The 16167-nt window shown below is 47.2% G+C and overlaps 1 non-coding gene across 1 annotated transcript; it reads right to left on the bottom strand.

The window, feature by feature from the left end:
* Positions 1-3535: 3535 nt before the first annotated feature.
* TRNAW-CCA (transfer RNA tryptophan (anticodon CCA)) lies at positions 3536-3608 on the bottom strand. Its single transcript has one exon. It is a non-coding gene; the product is annotated as a tRNA-Trp (tRNA).
* Between the last annotated feature and the right edge of the window lie 12559 nt (positions 3609-16167).

Raw genomic sequence — 16167 nt, 5'->3', positions numbered from 1 at the left:
ACCACTTAACACTCAAGTCTTTGTCTAAGAGTGTGCTTTGGAAGATCCCAGCCTGAGACCATCTCCTTTTAAACCCCTTCTGCCAAAAATATAATAAGTGCTTCTCTTCCAAGCCCAAACCTTCATTTCTATCCAGAAACCAGCAGAAGAAAGATGAAAAAAATCTAAAACAAAGTAAGACCCTCAGGGACAGCAGTCACACATCATCATATTTTAAAATTGTGATGTCTAGAGGAATTGGCCAAGTTCAGCTCCCTACTGCTCAAGTGGGCCATCGGAGACCTCCAAGGAGACACCAATTGCTTGAAGTCACTCACCATATTAAGGACAGAACTGGAACCTAGACTCAGGTCTTGCAACTCTCAAGTTGAGGGCTGGGTCTGCTAAGCTGTGTTGCTGTGAAAGGGTTTAACCAAGTGGTAAGTCCCTCCCAGGTCACTGGCTAAGTTCACAGCTGAAGAAAAATAAGTTCTGACATTCCTACTCTTCTCTCATGAACCTTGCAAAAACTTAAAAGAGAAAGTACCTAGCCCTTTCCAAGCACACAGGTCTACATGGCAAAGAGAAGTCAGCTGTAGAAGCAATGACCTAGACACTGCATAGGCCCAGCAACAGTTTGTTAATGACAATCATTCAAAAATAGCCAGATCTCCAGACCTCTTCTTGGTCTTGCTCAAGGAGACCCAGGGCTTATTAGTGGAGAACACTCAGGCTCAACCAAGATGGAGCTCAAAAATATCTTATTCAAATGCTTATACATTTTCCATAATATACTGCACAAGATAATGAAGCTGCTAGGACATCCAGAAGATCATTAAGGAAGACTGGCATGGTAGGGACTTCCCCAGTGGTCCAGTGACTAACACTCAGCACCCTCCAAAGCAGGTGGCCTGGATTTGATCCCTGGTCAGGGAACTAGATCCCACATGCCACAACTAAGACCTGGAACCAGCCAAATAAATTTTAAAATATTTTTTAAAAAGAGAGAAAGACTGGCATGGGGACATGGGCTTATGTTTCTAAAAGGCAGTGAAACACTACTCAGAGTGAGTTCGGATCTCTAATTCCCAAAATTATCAGTTTAGCTGGGTCACCTCCTGTGCTGTCTGCTTTGTCCTGGCCACACTGGTGAGGGCACATCAGGCTTTCACAGGGGTGGCCTGCTCCTGCAGAGTGCAAGAGCTGTTTTCAGAGCTGTGAAGCTATCAGCATTTCAGCAAAAGCGTCTGCATTATGCATCATGAAGGTGGAGTGTAAGGAAACCCCAAAATATCCCCCGGCCCGTAGACACACACACACACGACCCAGGTGTGGAAAGTGGGAATCTTCTCATGTCTTCAAAGAGCTTTAAAAAACAATACAACGTATTCTATTAAGACAGTGTATTTTTGTTTTCCTTGCTTCTCAGGATGTCTTCAAATATATTGTAGACAAGCTATTTTAATTTTTATCATATGATTTCTATAAACAACACATTTTAAAGTGAAAAATTCAAAGTGGATTAGAATTTCCCTACCATTGGATCCTTCGAGCTCCCTTCTTGGCACCCCCTCCTCCCAGAAAACAGTGTAGACGATGCACAGAGACAGGCTTCCCAGATGGCTGTGGTAAAGAATCTACCCACCAGTGCAGAAGACTCTGGTTCAATCGCTGGGTCTGGAAGATCCCCTGGAGAAGGAAATGGCAACCTACTCCAGTATTCTTGCCTGGAGAATTCCATGGACAGAGGAGCCTGGCGGGCTATAGTCCATAGGGTTCCAAAGACTCAGACACAATTGAATGACTAAACAACAGCAACTACATGCATAGAGATGCAGATCGCAGCCAGAAAAAGTGCAGAATAATGAAAATAACCACTAGGAAAAGTTTGGTTAAAGAAACTAGGGCACGTCCATTCTATATGAAATGGTATTATCGGTCCAATTGGCTGGAGAGTGTCATGGTTCTAAAACAAGTCCTCAAATTCTCTGACATTTGCCCTACTAAGCAGTAGAGTCCATGGCCCGCCCCTGGGGTGTGGGGTGGTGAGTGGGCAGGGCGGTGATCCTGGCTTCCTCAAGGAAGGAAATGAGGTGGAAGAGATTCTAAGTGGCTTCCAGGCTGGGATAGAAAAGGTCACACAGGGATGTGCCTGGTTGTCCAGTGGTTAAGACTATGCTTTCCAATGCAGGGGGTGATGGTTCGATCCCTGGTTGGGGAGCAAAGATCTTATTTGCCCTGCCCAAAACATACAAACCAAACCATAAAACACAAGCAATATTGTAACAAGTTCAATAAAGACTTTTTAAATAGTCCACATGAAAAATATCTTTTAAAAAAAGGAAGGACCCTAAAGAGAGGCATCTTTGCAAGCTCCTACTGGTCTGGGCTTCTCATTCATTCACTCTCAACTCTCAGTAAAGCTTCATTAAAGACTAGGGCTAAGGGTCCACTGTGTCGTAGAAAACTGAGGGAAGGGCCCTAGGAGCCAAGGGGAAGTTGAGGCCCTGTCCCCTAAGAGCAGGGCACTGGAAGAAGAGAATCACTGGAATGACCAAGCCCCAAGGAGGGAGCCCACCCAAGGTCACGGGCGTCAGAGGCAGCAAAGGGCAGAGGATAGAGGGGACTGGGCCTTGACCAACCACGCCCTTGGCACAGCCAGGGGAGCTCTCAGAAATAGGTCCCCTGGACTCCTTCAGGGGGTTTGTCCTGACACCAAAGGCTGGGGGGTCTCAACCTGATTTTAATCTGAGCAATGAGGAGGCATGTGACCTCATTCTACAGTCACAGGCTGCTGAGGCCCCAGACGGTTGAGGTAGTGAATCTGCGGGCAAATCTTCCCCAAATAGCCAAGAAGTTAGCACCCTCGCAACAGCCCTGTGAGGGCAGGAGGGCCGGCCTGCTCCTCCCTCCTCCTCCCCGGCCCTCCCTCTTGTTCTTTCTGTTCTCCTTTCTGTGGAAGGGCCTGCCTTCCACACTCTCCCTCTCATCTTTGGCGGGAGCCAAGCCCACACTGTGCATTTCCCAGAGGTCCTGAAGCAGCGGGCTTCCTGCAGGCGTCCCCTCCAGGGTCCCTGTCCCCACCGCTCTCAGGGCCTGCGACTCCTGGTGCCAGGTGGCTGAGCAGCATGGCCAGTGGCCACCAGCAAAGCCGCAGAGGGTGTGTGCTCTGAGAAGGCGGGTAAGGAGAGCTCCTCTTATTTAAAAAGAAAATGAGGCCATGACATTCCTACATTCAACCAACAATCATGGCTAATATATTATATATATACATATACATATACATACATATATTGTTGTTCAGTCGCTAAGTTGTGTCCAACTTTTTGCGACCCCATGGACTGCAGCACTCCAGGTTTCCCTGTCCTTCACTGTCTCCCAGAGTTTGCGCAAACTCATGTCCATGGAGTTGGTGATACCATCCAACCATCTCATCCTCTGTCGCCCCTATATATATAAATAACTAAATATATATATTTGGCTGCACCAGGTCTTAGTTGTGGCACAAAGAATCTTTAGTTACAGCAAACTCTTAGCTGTGGCATGTGGGATCTAGTTCCCTGACCAGGGATCAAACCTGGGCCCCCTGCATTGGAAGCATGGAGTTTTAGCCACTGAACCACCAGGGAAGTCCTAAAATACTTTCTTAATATAATAAAATATCTATCCCAAAATACCAATCAATATTAACCTAATAGAGAAATTCTGCAGTTAGAAAATATGATGGGAAAAAGATCCTCTACACATTCTAAATGTATTGATATATATAATATACACATATATATGCATGTACATGTATGTATATTGGAAAAGGAACTTAATAAGATATATGTAAGACCTATGAGAAAAAGAGCTAACATTCATTGAGAAGCATATAGAAGACTAACAGAATCACAGAGCATTTTCTTGAGCCAGTGAATGTGTGCACACTTAGTCACTTCAGTCGTGTCCCACTCTTTGCGACCCCATGGACTATAGCCCGTCAAGCTCCTCTGTCCGCGGGATTTCCCAGGCAAGAATACCAGAGTGGGTTGCCATATCCTCTTCCATGGGATCTTCATGACCCCGGAATTGAACCTGCATCTCCTGCATTGGCAGGCAGATGTACCCTCAGCCACCTGGGAAACAGGGATAGCATTTATAAAGATACTCAGTCCCAATAAAAATAAAACAAATTTTATAAAAGTTTTTTATTTAAAAACTTTCTAAAACAATAAACACATGGGAAAAAATGAGATAATTCTGAAAAAGGAAAGCAGGGAGACAGAATTGATCCAGCAAAGTGTCAATATTCCCTGCAAAGCTTCAGTATTTAACACAGTGTACCACAGCTGCAAGAAATGACAAACCCATGGGAAGTTCTGAAACGGCTGAGTGTACATACAAGTGACCAAAGTAAAACTATGATTTTCTATTAAACTTCAGTGGGATGTGGAAGCCAGAAAACTCCCCAAATGACATATGCAGCTTTATGTCTCCAAGTGATGGAGACACGAAACTGACCACTGTTTTAGGGCTGCTTGTTTGTTTCCTTCTGGTATAGCTTCTTGAATGATCCCTCAGTAAAGCAAGAACCAAGTCAGTGTTGGAGGGTGGAATTAAAAAAAAAAAAAATCCAACAAGCTGCTCATCAAACATTCCCTAGCTCTGTGGCCCCTCCGCCAGGGTCGTTGCTGCCGTGGGATCATGTGAACAACTCTGGCCAATGGGCTTCAAGAGGAAATGACATGCTATTTCCAGTCCCAGAGAAGAACTCCACCCCACAACCTGTCAGTTGTCGTGGCAACCAAGGAAAACAACTGTTTAAGATAGTGTCCTTGCAAATCAGGGTGCTTCCACCTACTTCTCTCCTGCATGGGGGAAGAGTCCCCCACCAACCTTTACTGGACATGCAGTGTGATTAAAAAACCAAACTTTGTCACGATAAGCCACTAAAATACTGGGATTCATCAGTTACTGTAGGATGACCCAGCGTCTCCTGGAGGGAGAAGGAGATGTCAGCATTTCAAAGCAGTGGTTCTCACATTAGAATTCTCTAATTCTACACATCAGAATAATCTGGGGGGGACCTCCCTAGTGGCACAGTGGTTAAGACTTTGCCTTCCAATGAAGCAGGTGGGCGTTCAATCCCTGGTCAGGAAGCTAAGATGCTGCATGCCTAGAAGGCAAAAAAACAAAACATAAAACAGAAGCAATATTGTAACAAATTCAATAAAGACTAAAAATGATCCATAGCAAAGAAACAAAAAACATCTTAAAAAATAAAAATAATAAAAATCACCTGGGAACTCTGGAGAAATGTGAGCTCCCAGGGCCCTCTGAGAGCCTCTGACTGTATTGCTCTGCACAGCAACTCACAGGCAACCATAGTTTGTAGAGCTCCCCAGGCGAGTGTATGGCGCAGCCCCAGTGGAAAACCACTGCTTTCAGTGAAGCAGCCGAGCATTCTGTAAGAGAAGACTGCAGGTGGTTTCACGGTCGGGTCAGCATCTGCTCTGCACACATGGTTCTTCCCATGAGCCTGTTTTTGGCCATGGATTTCTACTGCCCTGAGCTTGCATGCAGTTGCCAATTCTTGAGAAGCTGTGTGTGTGTGTGTGTCTGTGAAGATTGGGTATCAGGAGTTCTGAGGCTGAAATGCAGTGGCAAACAGCACCTTTGCTCTCTGTTAGAGGCACCTCCATAAACAGGCAAGTAAGGCCTGATGTGGGGAAATTCAAGCTGGAGTGTCCAGTCGAGCATTCCGCTTAGAAAACTATTCAGAACTAAGACCCTTACAAGGTGTGGAAGTGTGGGGACCCTGCACTGCTGTGTTCTGATGTCATCTGTCTATTGGGATCAGGAGAGGTGTTGAGAGAAGCTGAGACTAGGTGGGGTTTCTGCTGCAGGGAGTGAAAATTGCTCTCTCTTTTTTTATATATAGTGTATCTCCATATACTTTTATTTGCTTCTGGAAAAATGCTGTTCACAAAGAACTTTTAAAAATCAGCTCAGTTCGATCGCTCAGTCGTGTCCGACTCTTTGCGACCCCATGAATAGCAGTATGCCAGGCCTCCCTGTCCATCACCATCTCCTGGAGTTAATTCGAACTCATGTCCATCGAGTCGGTGATGCCATCCAGCCATCTCATCCTCTGTCGTCCCTTTCTCCTCCTGCCCCCAATCCCTCCCAGCATCAGAGTCTTTTCCAATGAGTCAACTCTTCGCATGAGGTGGCCAAGGTACTGGAGTTTCAGCTTTAACATCATTCCTTCCAAAGAAATCCCAGGGCTGATCTCCTTCAGAATGGACTGGTTGGATCTCCTTGCAGTCCAAGGGACTCTCAAGAGTCTTCTCCAACACCACAGTTCAAAACCATCAATTCTTCGGCGCTCAGCTTTCTTCAGAGTCCAACTCTCACATCCATACATGACTACTGGAAAAACCATAGCCTTGACTAGATGGACCTTTGCTGGCAAAGTGATGTCTCTGCTTTACAACATGCTATCTAGGTTGGTCATAACTTTTCTTCCAAGGAGTAAGCGTCTTTTAATTTCATGGCTGCAGCCAAAGATGGAGAAGCTCTATACAATCAACAAAAACAAGACCAGGAGCTGACTGTGGCTCAGATCATGAACTCCTGATTGCCAAATTCAGACTTAAATTGAATTTTAATATATGGAAGATACTAAATTTAGCCCAAAAAGATACAAATTAGGCATATAATTGGGGCTGAATTTTTTTTTAACATAATGCAGAAAGAGGAAAAGAAACATGCTAACCCAATGACAGCAGATATCCCTAGATGGTAAGATTCTTTTGTTCTTTCTTCCTTTCTTTTTATTTTAAATTAATTTTTATTGGAGTGTAGTTGATTTACAATGTTGGGTTAATTTCTGCTGTACAGCAAAGTGAATCAGCTGTATGTACACATATATCCCCTCTATTTTGGATTTCCTTCCCTTTTAGGTCACCACAGAGCACTGAGTAGAGTTCCCTGTATCTACAGTAGTTCTCATTAATTATCTGTTTTATACATAGTAGTGTATATATCTCCATCCCAGTCTCCCAATTCATTCCACCTCCTGGGAGTGAACACTTCTGCTGTCATCAGCCTGGGACCAAGTTCCTGGGAGTGCAGGCAGGCTCATAACCCTCTCAGAGAGACCTAACGGGGCCCCACTGCATGAGGCAGGCTGAGAGATGGGTGGTGGTGGGGGGGCTGTTTTATGAAATCCCAGCTCTCTGTAAGTGTAACTTGATCCCGAATGTCTAGTAAAGTTTCATCAGAAGGTATAGATGAATTCCCACACCATCTGGGAAATTAGGGGTGCATATCATCATAAACATGGAGAAGGCAATGGCACCCCACTCCAATACTCTTGCCTGGAAAATCCTGTGGGCGGAGGAGCCTGGTGGGCTGCAGTCCATGGGGTCGCTAAGAGTCGTATTTGACTGAGCGACTTCACTTTCACTTTTCACTTTCATGCATTGGAGAAGGAAATGGCAGCCCATTCCAGTGTTCTCGCCTGGAGAATCCCAGGGACGGGGGAGCCTGGTGGGCTGCCATCTATGGGGTCACACAAAGTCAGACACGACTGAAGTGTCTTAGCAGCAGCAGCATCATAAACACACCTCCTCTCCTGCTCCCCACACTCCATAGCCTTGAAGCCTATGTTCTTCATAATCTCTCCCGGTCTCCCCAGCCACGCTGACCCCTAGATCTGCAAACACGTAGCCTGCACCTGCCACCCTCCCATCCTGGGCCAGGGATCCAAGTGGCGACTTCTGCTGGTCATTCTTGGTGATGGCCACCTGACACGTGCTGTGATTCCAAGAACATGCTGGTGCCGGCCAGACTCACCAGGCCCACTCATGTAAGCTCCGTCTAGGCTGATTCCACACTGCAAAGGCAGAGTTCAGTTGCAACAGAGATTCTACAACCCACAAAGCCTAAAATAGTTACCATCCAGCCCTTTGCAGAAAAAGTATGTTGACCCCAAGTAGAGACAAAGCATGCTCAAATTTATTTTTTCTCCCAGAATGATTAAATTGCCATTAAACTTATAAATAGAGTATATGTTTCTATTCACAAAAAGAAATGCAAACAGAGTCACCTGAAATTTAAAAATAAGGGACTGGAAATATCTAGTTATTGTGGGAGTCAAACGGACTAACTTCAGGGGTTACTATATCTAGTTAGGGCTTTCCTGGTGGCTCAAATGGTAAAGAATCTGCCTGCAATCTCCCTGGGTTTAATCCATGGATCAGGAAGATTCCCTGGAACAGGAAATGGCAACCCACTCCAGCATTCTTGCCTGGAGAATCCCGTGGACAGAGGAGCCTGGTAGACTACAGTTCATGGGGTCGCAAAGAGTCAGACATGACTGAGCAACTGACACTTTCACTTTTTCATACCTGGTTAACTCAACCTGGGTTGGAAAACTTACTTTAACTCTCTTCCTAGAGCCAGAGCCATCTCGGACTGTGTTTCTCTGATGCCCGGTCTTCAAGGCTACAGGGACTCTGTCCTAGGGATGCTAGAACTCCACCAGCTGATGGCAGGAGGACATTGATAAGGGGGGTCGCTCGGAGCCCTCCCAGGTGGGCTCTGTGACATCACACCACAGGCTTCCCTCCCCAGGCTCAGGGTGGGAAAGATGGAGAAAGATCCACAGCTTTGCCTTCTCCATCTGCCCCAGGTTCCCGCCTTCCAATCAAGGTACCATTGCCAGGGAGACTCAGTCCCTCATCGCCCAGCTCCCGGAGGTCAGGGCCCCCCTCCTAATGAAGAGCACATTAACATCAAACACACTGGTTTAGCCCACCGCTGCTTTTCATAATCACTGTCCATTCTCAGCAGCAACTTCAAAGCGGCCTCTCCCTTCAGAACATATTACTCGAAGAAATCTATGCCCTCCCCACATCCTTAAACGATGATGAAAATGCAGATCACCTGCTCTGTCATCACCCGTGCAGGCCCCCCTCTTGCTTCCTGCCAGAGGGAACTCTGATGCACTTGTAAACATTAGCCCTCACCTGTGTGATCAAGGGACTAGGTTAGGAATCAGGGTTTTACCATCCCCTCCCCCCAATTCACAAACGTGCGCTGCCAACACCGTTAGGAAACCAGGGCTCGGTCCACATCTCCTCAGTGGACAGGTAGCTCAGAGCCTGGCCGTGGGAAGGGGCAGTCCCACCTCAAAGGGGGAGGCCTCCACCCCCACTTCCCCCCAGCCCCGTGGTCTAGTGAGCCAGTAGAATCAACACAGATGTGTTTGAATTCTTTGTCCTAGTTGAAGACCATCTCTTCCTTGATCATCACATAGGAAGGACCAAATCCCAGATGACTCAAAAGGAAGACCATGAGATTTGGGCTTTGTCTTGGCAGGTTCCCGGCATTGAAGGGTGTGCGAACTAGACTTTCAGTCTCTGTAAACTGATCTTTAACATCTATAAAGTGGCCACAAGCTGTCCCCTAAGTAAACCCTGCTTCACCCTAAAATACCTGGAGACTTTCTCTTGCCTTTTTTTAATTTATTTTTTAAATTGAGGGAGTAGTTGCTTTACAAGGTTGTGTTAGTTTCTGCTGTGCAATGAGTAAATCAGCTATAAGTACACACATACCTCCTCCCTCCTGGACCTCTCCCCACCCCACATCCCACCCTCTAGGTCATCACAGAGCACAGAGCTGAGCTCACCCTCTAGGTCATCACAGAGCACCGAGCTGAGCTCCCTATGCTATGCAGCAGCTCCCCACTAGCTATCTATTTTACACATGGGCCCAAACCCCACAGCAAACATGAACTCAGGGGCACCATTTTCAAGCAGAGCCAACTCCAAGCTCACGCCCCCTGGCTGGCCCGCTCGCTCCTTCCAAGGAGACCAGGATCAAGGTGCTTGCCCTCGGCTCCTGTCTCTCCCTCTGCCTTGTGAACAAACCCACGCCTCCTCTGGGCAGCCCTGCTTGGCTTGGGGCGTTCTCCCCAGGGAACTGAGTATAAAATTACATAGCTGTAAACCTCTGTCTGGCTCTGTAAGCCTCTTGCTCTAGTTAGAGCAAGAAGAGTTGCTGCTGCTGTTCCTGCTTTCCAGTCACTCCGTGTATCCCAGTCTTTACAACCCCACAGACTGCAGCCCACCAGCTACAATCCAAGGGAAGGACACGGAGCGTGGAGCAAGTGAACTGGAAGCCAGGAGAAAATTCCGAGAAGGAAAAGGATCTTACCGGAAAGAGATTATTCCAGACTTGATTTCTTTCCTTTATTTCATAGGCTTCACAGATTAGTTGGAAATTTGCTGGAGATGCTTTTCATCCAGAATTCAGGGAGACACGTAATGCAACAACCTTACCAAGATGTTGGGGGTGATGTAGATCCTTCCAGGTGGGCTGGAAACCAGTTTGACGACTCTAACCAAAGACTAATGCTAACAGGCAGATGTCATCTGAAAGGTGGTCAGAGCCACTCACCAGACTTCAGCCACGACTTGGCGAGGAGGTGGAAGGCACTTCGATGTAATCTGCAAACACCATGAAGCTGAGTGCAGTTCTGAACAAGCTGGACAGTGAAGTCAGGATCCGTGAGCCTCTGACTTGGACAAGAGCACAGGCTCATAAGGGCTTCCAGGGTGGTGCTAGTGGGAAAGAACCCACCTGCCAACGCAGGAGATGTAGGATACACAGGCTCAATCCCTGGGTCAGGAGGATCACCTGGAAGAGGACACAGCAACCCACTCCAGTATTCCTGCCTGGAGAATCCCATGAACAGAGAAGCCTGGTGGGCGGACTACAGTCCACAGGGTCACAAAGAGTCGGACACGACTGAAGCGACTTAGCATGAATGTACAGGCTCATATGAAGTAAACCAGGGCTCTGGACACCAGTGTTGTTGTTCATATTTATCCTGGGGACAGTGAGGAGTGACTGTGTAATAACATTTTTGAGTGCATTCAGTGGCTCCAGACCTTTCCACTGGAAGCATATGGGGAGGAAAACAATTTGTACTCTCCAGGGGATGTAAGAGAGATATTCAGAAGAGCCCCAACCTCCCTGGAGAATATTTATATTGAAATCTGTTGTTTTAAATATTTATGCACGTTTGGAGAGCTTCCCAGGTGGCACAGTGGTAAAGAATCCACCTGCCAAAACAGAAGATGTAAGAGAAGCAGGTTAAGTCCTTGGGTTGAGAAGATCCCCTGGAGGAGGAACTGGCAACCCAGTCCAGTATTCTTGCCTGGGAAATCCCATGGATAGAGGAGCATGGTTGGCTGCAGTTCATGGGATCACAAAGAGTTGGACATGATTGAGTTCATGCACACACACACACACACACACACACACACACACACACACGTGTGCATGCACAATATATCCTTATTTTGGTATAAAATGTTTTCCCAGATCCTCAAATTATACTGATGCTTTAGGGCTGCATAATGTTTATCCTGTGACTTTTGTAGCCCTTGACACATCCATCGTGTACCCCAACACAGATACCCCCACAGCCAACACACATATGATGCAGATCCTTCCAGGTGGGCTGGAAACCAATTTGACTATTGATGACAAGCACGTTCAATCATGTCTGACTCTTCACAACCCCATGGACTATAAAGTCCATGGAATTCTCCAGGCCAGAATAGTGGAGTGGGTAGCATTTCCCTTCTCCAGGGGATCTTCCCGACCCAGGAATTGAACCGGGGTCTCCTGCATTGCAGGCAGATTCTTTACTGACTGAGCTATCAGGGAAGCCCAAGCAGACATCACTTGGAACCTATAATCCAGTCTTTCTATGATTGAGCACAGAGGTCTCTGAAATGAATCTCCTTGGGATCAACTCCCAGCTGCACCACTGACCAGCTAGTTATCTTGGGCAAATTGCTTGGGCTCCAACCATCACTAAATGAGTCTCTTCATCACTAAATCAATAGGTGGGAGGGGGAAGTGGGGGCAGGGACAGGCAGTTTTTGTTGAAGGGGTGGAAGGCCTACAGGGAGGCCCTGTTCTAGACAGGAAAGCAGTGTGTCCACATGCCACTGGGTCCCTCAGGCTTTGTCTCTAAAGAGAAGCAGGATGTCCGAAAGTTTGACGGTTTTCTGTAGTGTCCAGGAAACTGGCAGGTGCAGAAGGCTGGCCTGGGAGAGTGAGCCAGGTGAGTGGTGGTGGCTGTCACTGCCCGTGGGATTGGGAGCACGGAGAGGGCAGATGGCAGGCGAGTGTGCCCTGATGCAGGCAGGGGCAGTCTGAGGCCCTGGGGGAGCAAAGAGGCGGTGTGAACTTCTGGGCAGGTGGACTCTCAAACCAGCAACCGAGCAGAACAGGGTGCGGTCTGCGGGATGTCTGGGTCAGATCCTGAGTCACCATCCCCACCCCAGGAAATGACCCCTCCCAGCAGAGTCAGCAGAAAGTTTTAGGCTGATGGGTTGGCAAGAAGGCCGGCTTCGGAGCTGGGCCAGGGCCTCAATCTCACTGCTCCTCAGCACCAGCAGCATCCTGGCTCTGAGTGAGGCCTGAGCCACCTTCAGGAACTCCCCTCCGCATCAGTTCTAAAAGCCCAGCCTATGCTGACTGCAGGATGTGATTAAGACCCCAGCCAGGACTTTCCTGGCAGTCCAGTGATTAGGAATCCACACTTTTACTGCAGACAGCACGGGTTCGACCCCCAGTCAGTCAGGGAACTAAAATTTTTGCATGCCGTGCAGTGCAGCCAAAATAAATAAATGAATAATTTTGCCATTCCATCTGCTGCTTTATTAAAAAACAAACAAACAAACAAAAAACAATGGGACTTTCCCCGGTGGTCCAGTGGTTAAGACTCTACACTTCCAGTGCAGAGAGTGCAAATTCAATCCCTGGTTGGGGACCTAAGATCCCATATACCAGGATGCATGGCCAAAAAAAAAAAAAAAAGCGATTAAAGAACTAGACCCTCACTCACACATACATACAAACTTTTCTTTAATTTTCAGGGACTTCACAAAATCCCCCACCGCAGATCCACAGTCCCCACATTCATTCAACTCCCTCAGGTTGCAGATGGGGAAGCTGAGACCCAGAGAGGGAAAGGTACTGGGCCAAGGTCACACAGTGTATACTGGCAGAACCAAGGGGCATATTTCTCCCCATGCCTCTTAATAGCTGTATTCAGAGACTTGTCATCCTGGCCAAAAGGTGGGGTCACCTGCATACAGCCTCACCTTTGCTGCCTCAGTTCAGTTCAGTCGTTCAGTCGTGTCCGACTCTTTGCAACCCCATGAATCACAGCATGCCAGGCCTCCCTGTCCATCACCAACTCCCGGAGTTCACTCAGACTCACGTCCATCGAGTTGGTGATGCCATCCAGCCATCTCATCCTCTGTCGTCCCCTTCTCCTCCTACCCTCAATCCCTCCCAGTCTTTTCCAATGAGTCAACTCTGCATGAGGTGGCCAAAGTACTGGAGTTTCAGCTTTAGCATCATTCTTTCCAAAGAACACCCAGGGCTGATCTCCTTCAGAATGGACTGGTTGGATCTCCTTGCAGTCCAAGGGACTCTCAAGAGTCTTCTCCAACATCACAGTTCAAAAGCATCAGTTCTTCAGCCCTCAGCTTTCTTCACAGTCCAACTCTCACATCCATACATGACTACTGGAAAAACCATAGCCTTGACTAAACAGACCTTTGTTGGCAAAGTAATGTCTCTGCTTTTGAATATGCTATCTAGGTTGGTCATAACTTTTCTTCCAAGGAGTAAGCGTCTCTTAATTTCATGGCTGTAGTCACCATCTGCAGTGATTTTGGAGCCCAAAAAGATAAAGTCTGACACTGTTCCCACTGTTTCCCCATCTATTTGCCATGAAGTGATGGGACCAGATGCCATGATCTTCGTTTTCTGAATGTTGAGCTTTAAGCCAACTTTTTCACTCTCCTCTTTCACTTTCATCAAGAGGCTTTTTAGTTCCTCTTCACTTTCTGCCATCAGGGTGGTGTCATCTGCATATCTGAGGTTATTGATATTTCTCCCAGCAATCTTGATTCCAGCTTGTGCTTCTTCCAGCCCAGCGTTTCTCATGATGTACTCTGCATATAAGTTAAATAAGCAGGGTGACAATAGACAGCCTTGACGTACTCCTTTTCCTATTTGAAACCAGTCTGTTGCTCCATGTCCAGTTCTAACTGTTGCTTCCTGACCTGCATACAGATTTCTCAAGAGGCAGGTCAGGAGGTTGGTATTCCCATCTCTTTCAGAATTTTCCACAGTTTCTTGTGATCCACACAGTCAAACGCTTTGGCATAGTCAAGAAAGAAGAAATAGATGTTTTGCTGGAACTCTCTTGCTCTTTCCATGATCCAGCGGATGTTGGCAATTTGATCTCTGGTTCCTCTGCCTTTTCTAAAACCAGCTTGAACACCTGGAAGTTCATGGTTCATGTATTGCCGAAGCCTGGCTTGGAGAATTTTGAGCATTACTTTACTAGCGTGTGAGATGAGTGCAATTGTGCGGTATTATGAGCATTCCTTGGCATTGACTTTCTTTGGGCTTGGAATGAAACTGACCTTTTTCAGTCCTGTGGCCACTGCTGAGTTTTCCAAATTTGCTGGCATATTGAGTGCAGCACTTTCACAGCATCATCTTTCAGGATTTGAAATAGCTCAACTGGAATTCCATCATCTCCACTAGCTTTGTTCATAATGATGCTTTCTAAGGCCCACTTGACTTCACATTCCAGGATGTCTGGCTCTAGGTGAGTGATCACACCATCGTGATTATCTGGGTCATGAAGATCTTTTTTGTACAGTTCTGTGTATTCTTGCCACCTCTTCTTAATATCTTCTGCTTCTGTTAGGTCCATACCATTTCTGTCCTTTATCGAGTCCATCTTTGCATGAAATGTTCCCTTGGTATGTCTAATTTTCTTGAAGAGATCCCTAGTCTTTCCCATTCTGCCTCCTACGCCTGGGGAAATGCTAATAGCTGAGCATCTCTCAACGGCCACAGCCCTTTATCACCACTAGGTGGCGCCTGCACCACGTGTTAGACTGAAGTTAACAAACATCCTGGAAAATTAAAGGTGCTCCAAAGACCTACCCTTCTTGATCTGCATCTGAAGCCCGTGAGCCTAGAGACTGTGCTTTGCAACAAGAGAAAGCCCACGCACAGCAACGAAGACCCAGAGCAACCAATAAATAAATAAATAAATAAAATATATAAAAAAGAATCTGTGCAGCATCACACCCTTTATAGTTTCCAAACTGGTGAAAGCACATAGTCCTTTGATAACCTGGAGAAATTCTGGGGAGGCCCCCAGACAGCAGGGCCAGAGCTGGAACTCAAACCAGACAGGTGTCCTGACCTCAGGCCAGTGCTGGGTCAACAGCATCAGCAACACATGTTAGGTGAGCACCTGCTTTGCCCCAGCGCTTGTCACTGTGGTCACATGGTCACATTTGTTGTTTAATCCTCTTCTCTGAGTGTTCAGCACTGTAAGAGTTACCACCCCATTTTACAGATGAGAAAACTGAGGCTCAGATGATCTGTTTAAGAGAGAAAACTATAAGCCAGCTATACTCAGGGACTCCCAGTTTCTCTGGAGAAACTTGATATGAAAGGCAAAAGCAGTGGAGGTACTTCCAAACCATCTCCCACCCCCAGGCTTACAGCTGTGATCCAGTCGCTGCCCTGCCCCTTGGGGATGTCCCTCCGCCCCTCCACACAGGCTCAGTTCTTCCTTCCCTCTCTTCTACCTGGCCATCCGCAGCCATGTGCTCTTTCCGACATCAGTCAACAGACACAGACTCCCAGAAGCTAAATTCCTGAATCAGGAAGAAAGCTACTAAGACCCCAAACCCCTTCCCAACTCACCATGCCTGCAAGGTCACCGCCAAGAGTGTCCATCCTTGGGGCTACAATTGCTGGAACGGCACACGCTTTAATCTAAAGTAAGATGTCAGATAGTGGAATCCTGGAGTGAATGAGTAGCCAATCTTCCAGGGAACAAGATGAGAAGAGAAAAATGATACCAAAGTCCCTGGAAGGTCAGAGGGGTCCCTCCTGAAGGGGCATGGGTACAGAGGCTCTGCTCAGGGCCCGGCCTTGGGCTGGGTGGGGCTATAAACGCTATAAGATGCCTCTGTTGCCCTTGGGGAAGGCAGGAGCATATAAATACTACACCAGCTGACAGGCAGTGATAGAGGGGCCTCTGTGGTCCCGTGGGGACCCAGAGCAGAGGTC

The sequence above is a fragment of the Budorcas taxicolor genome, chromosome 21 (assembly GCF_023091745.1).
Source record: "Budorcas taxicolor isolate Tak-1 chromosome 21, Takin1.1, whole genome shotgun sequence".
In the NCBI taxonomy this organism is placed as follows: domain Eukaryota; kingdom Metazoa; phylum Chordata; class Mammalia; order Artiodactyla; family Bovidae; genus Budorcas; species Budorcas taxicolor.
This window is presented reverse-complemented; position numbering and strand designations above follow the sequence as displayed.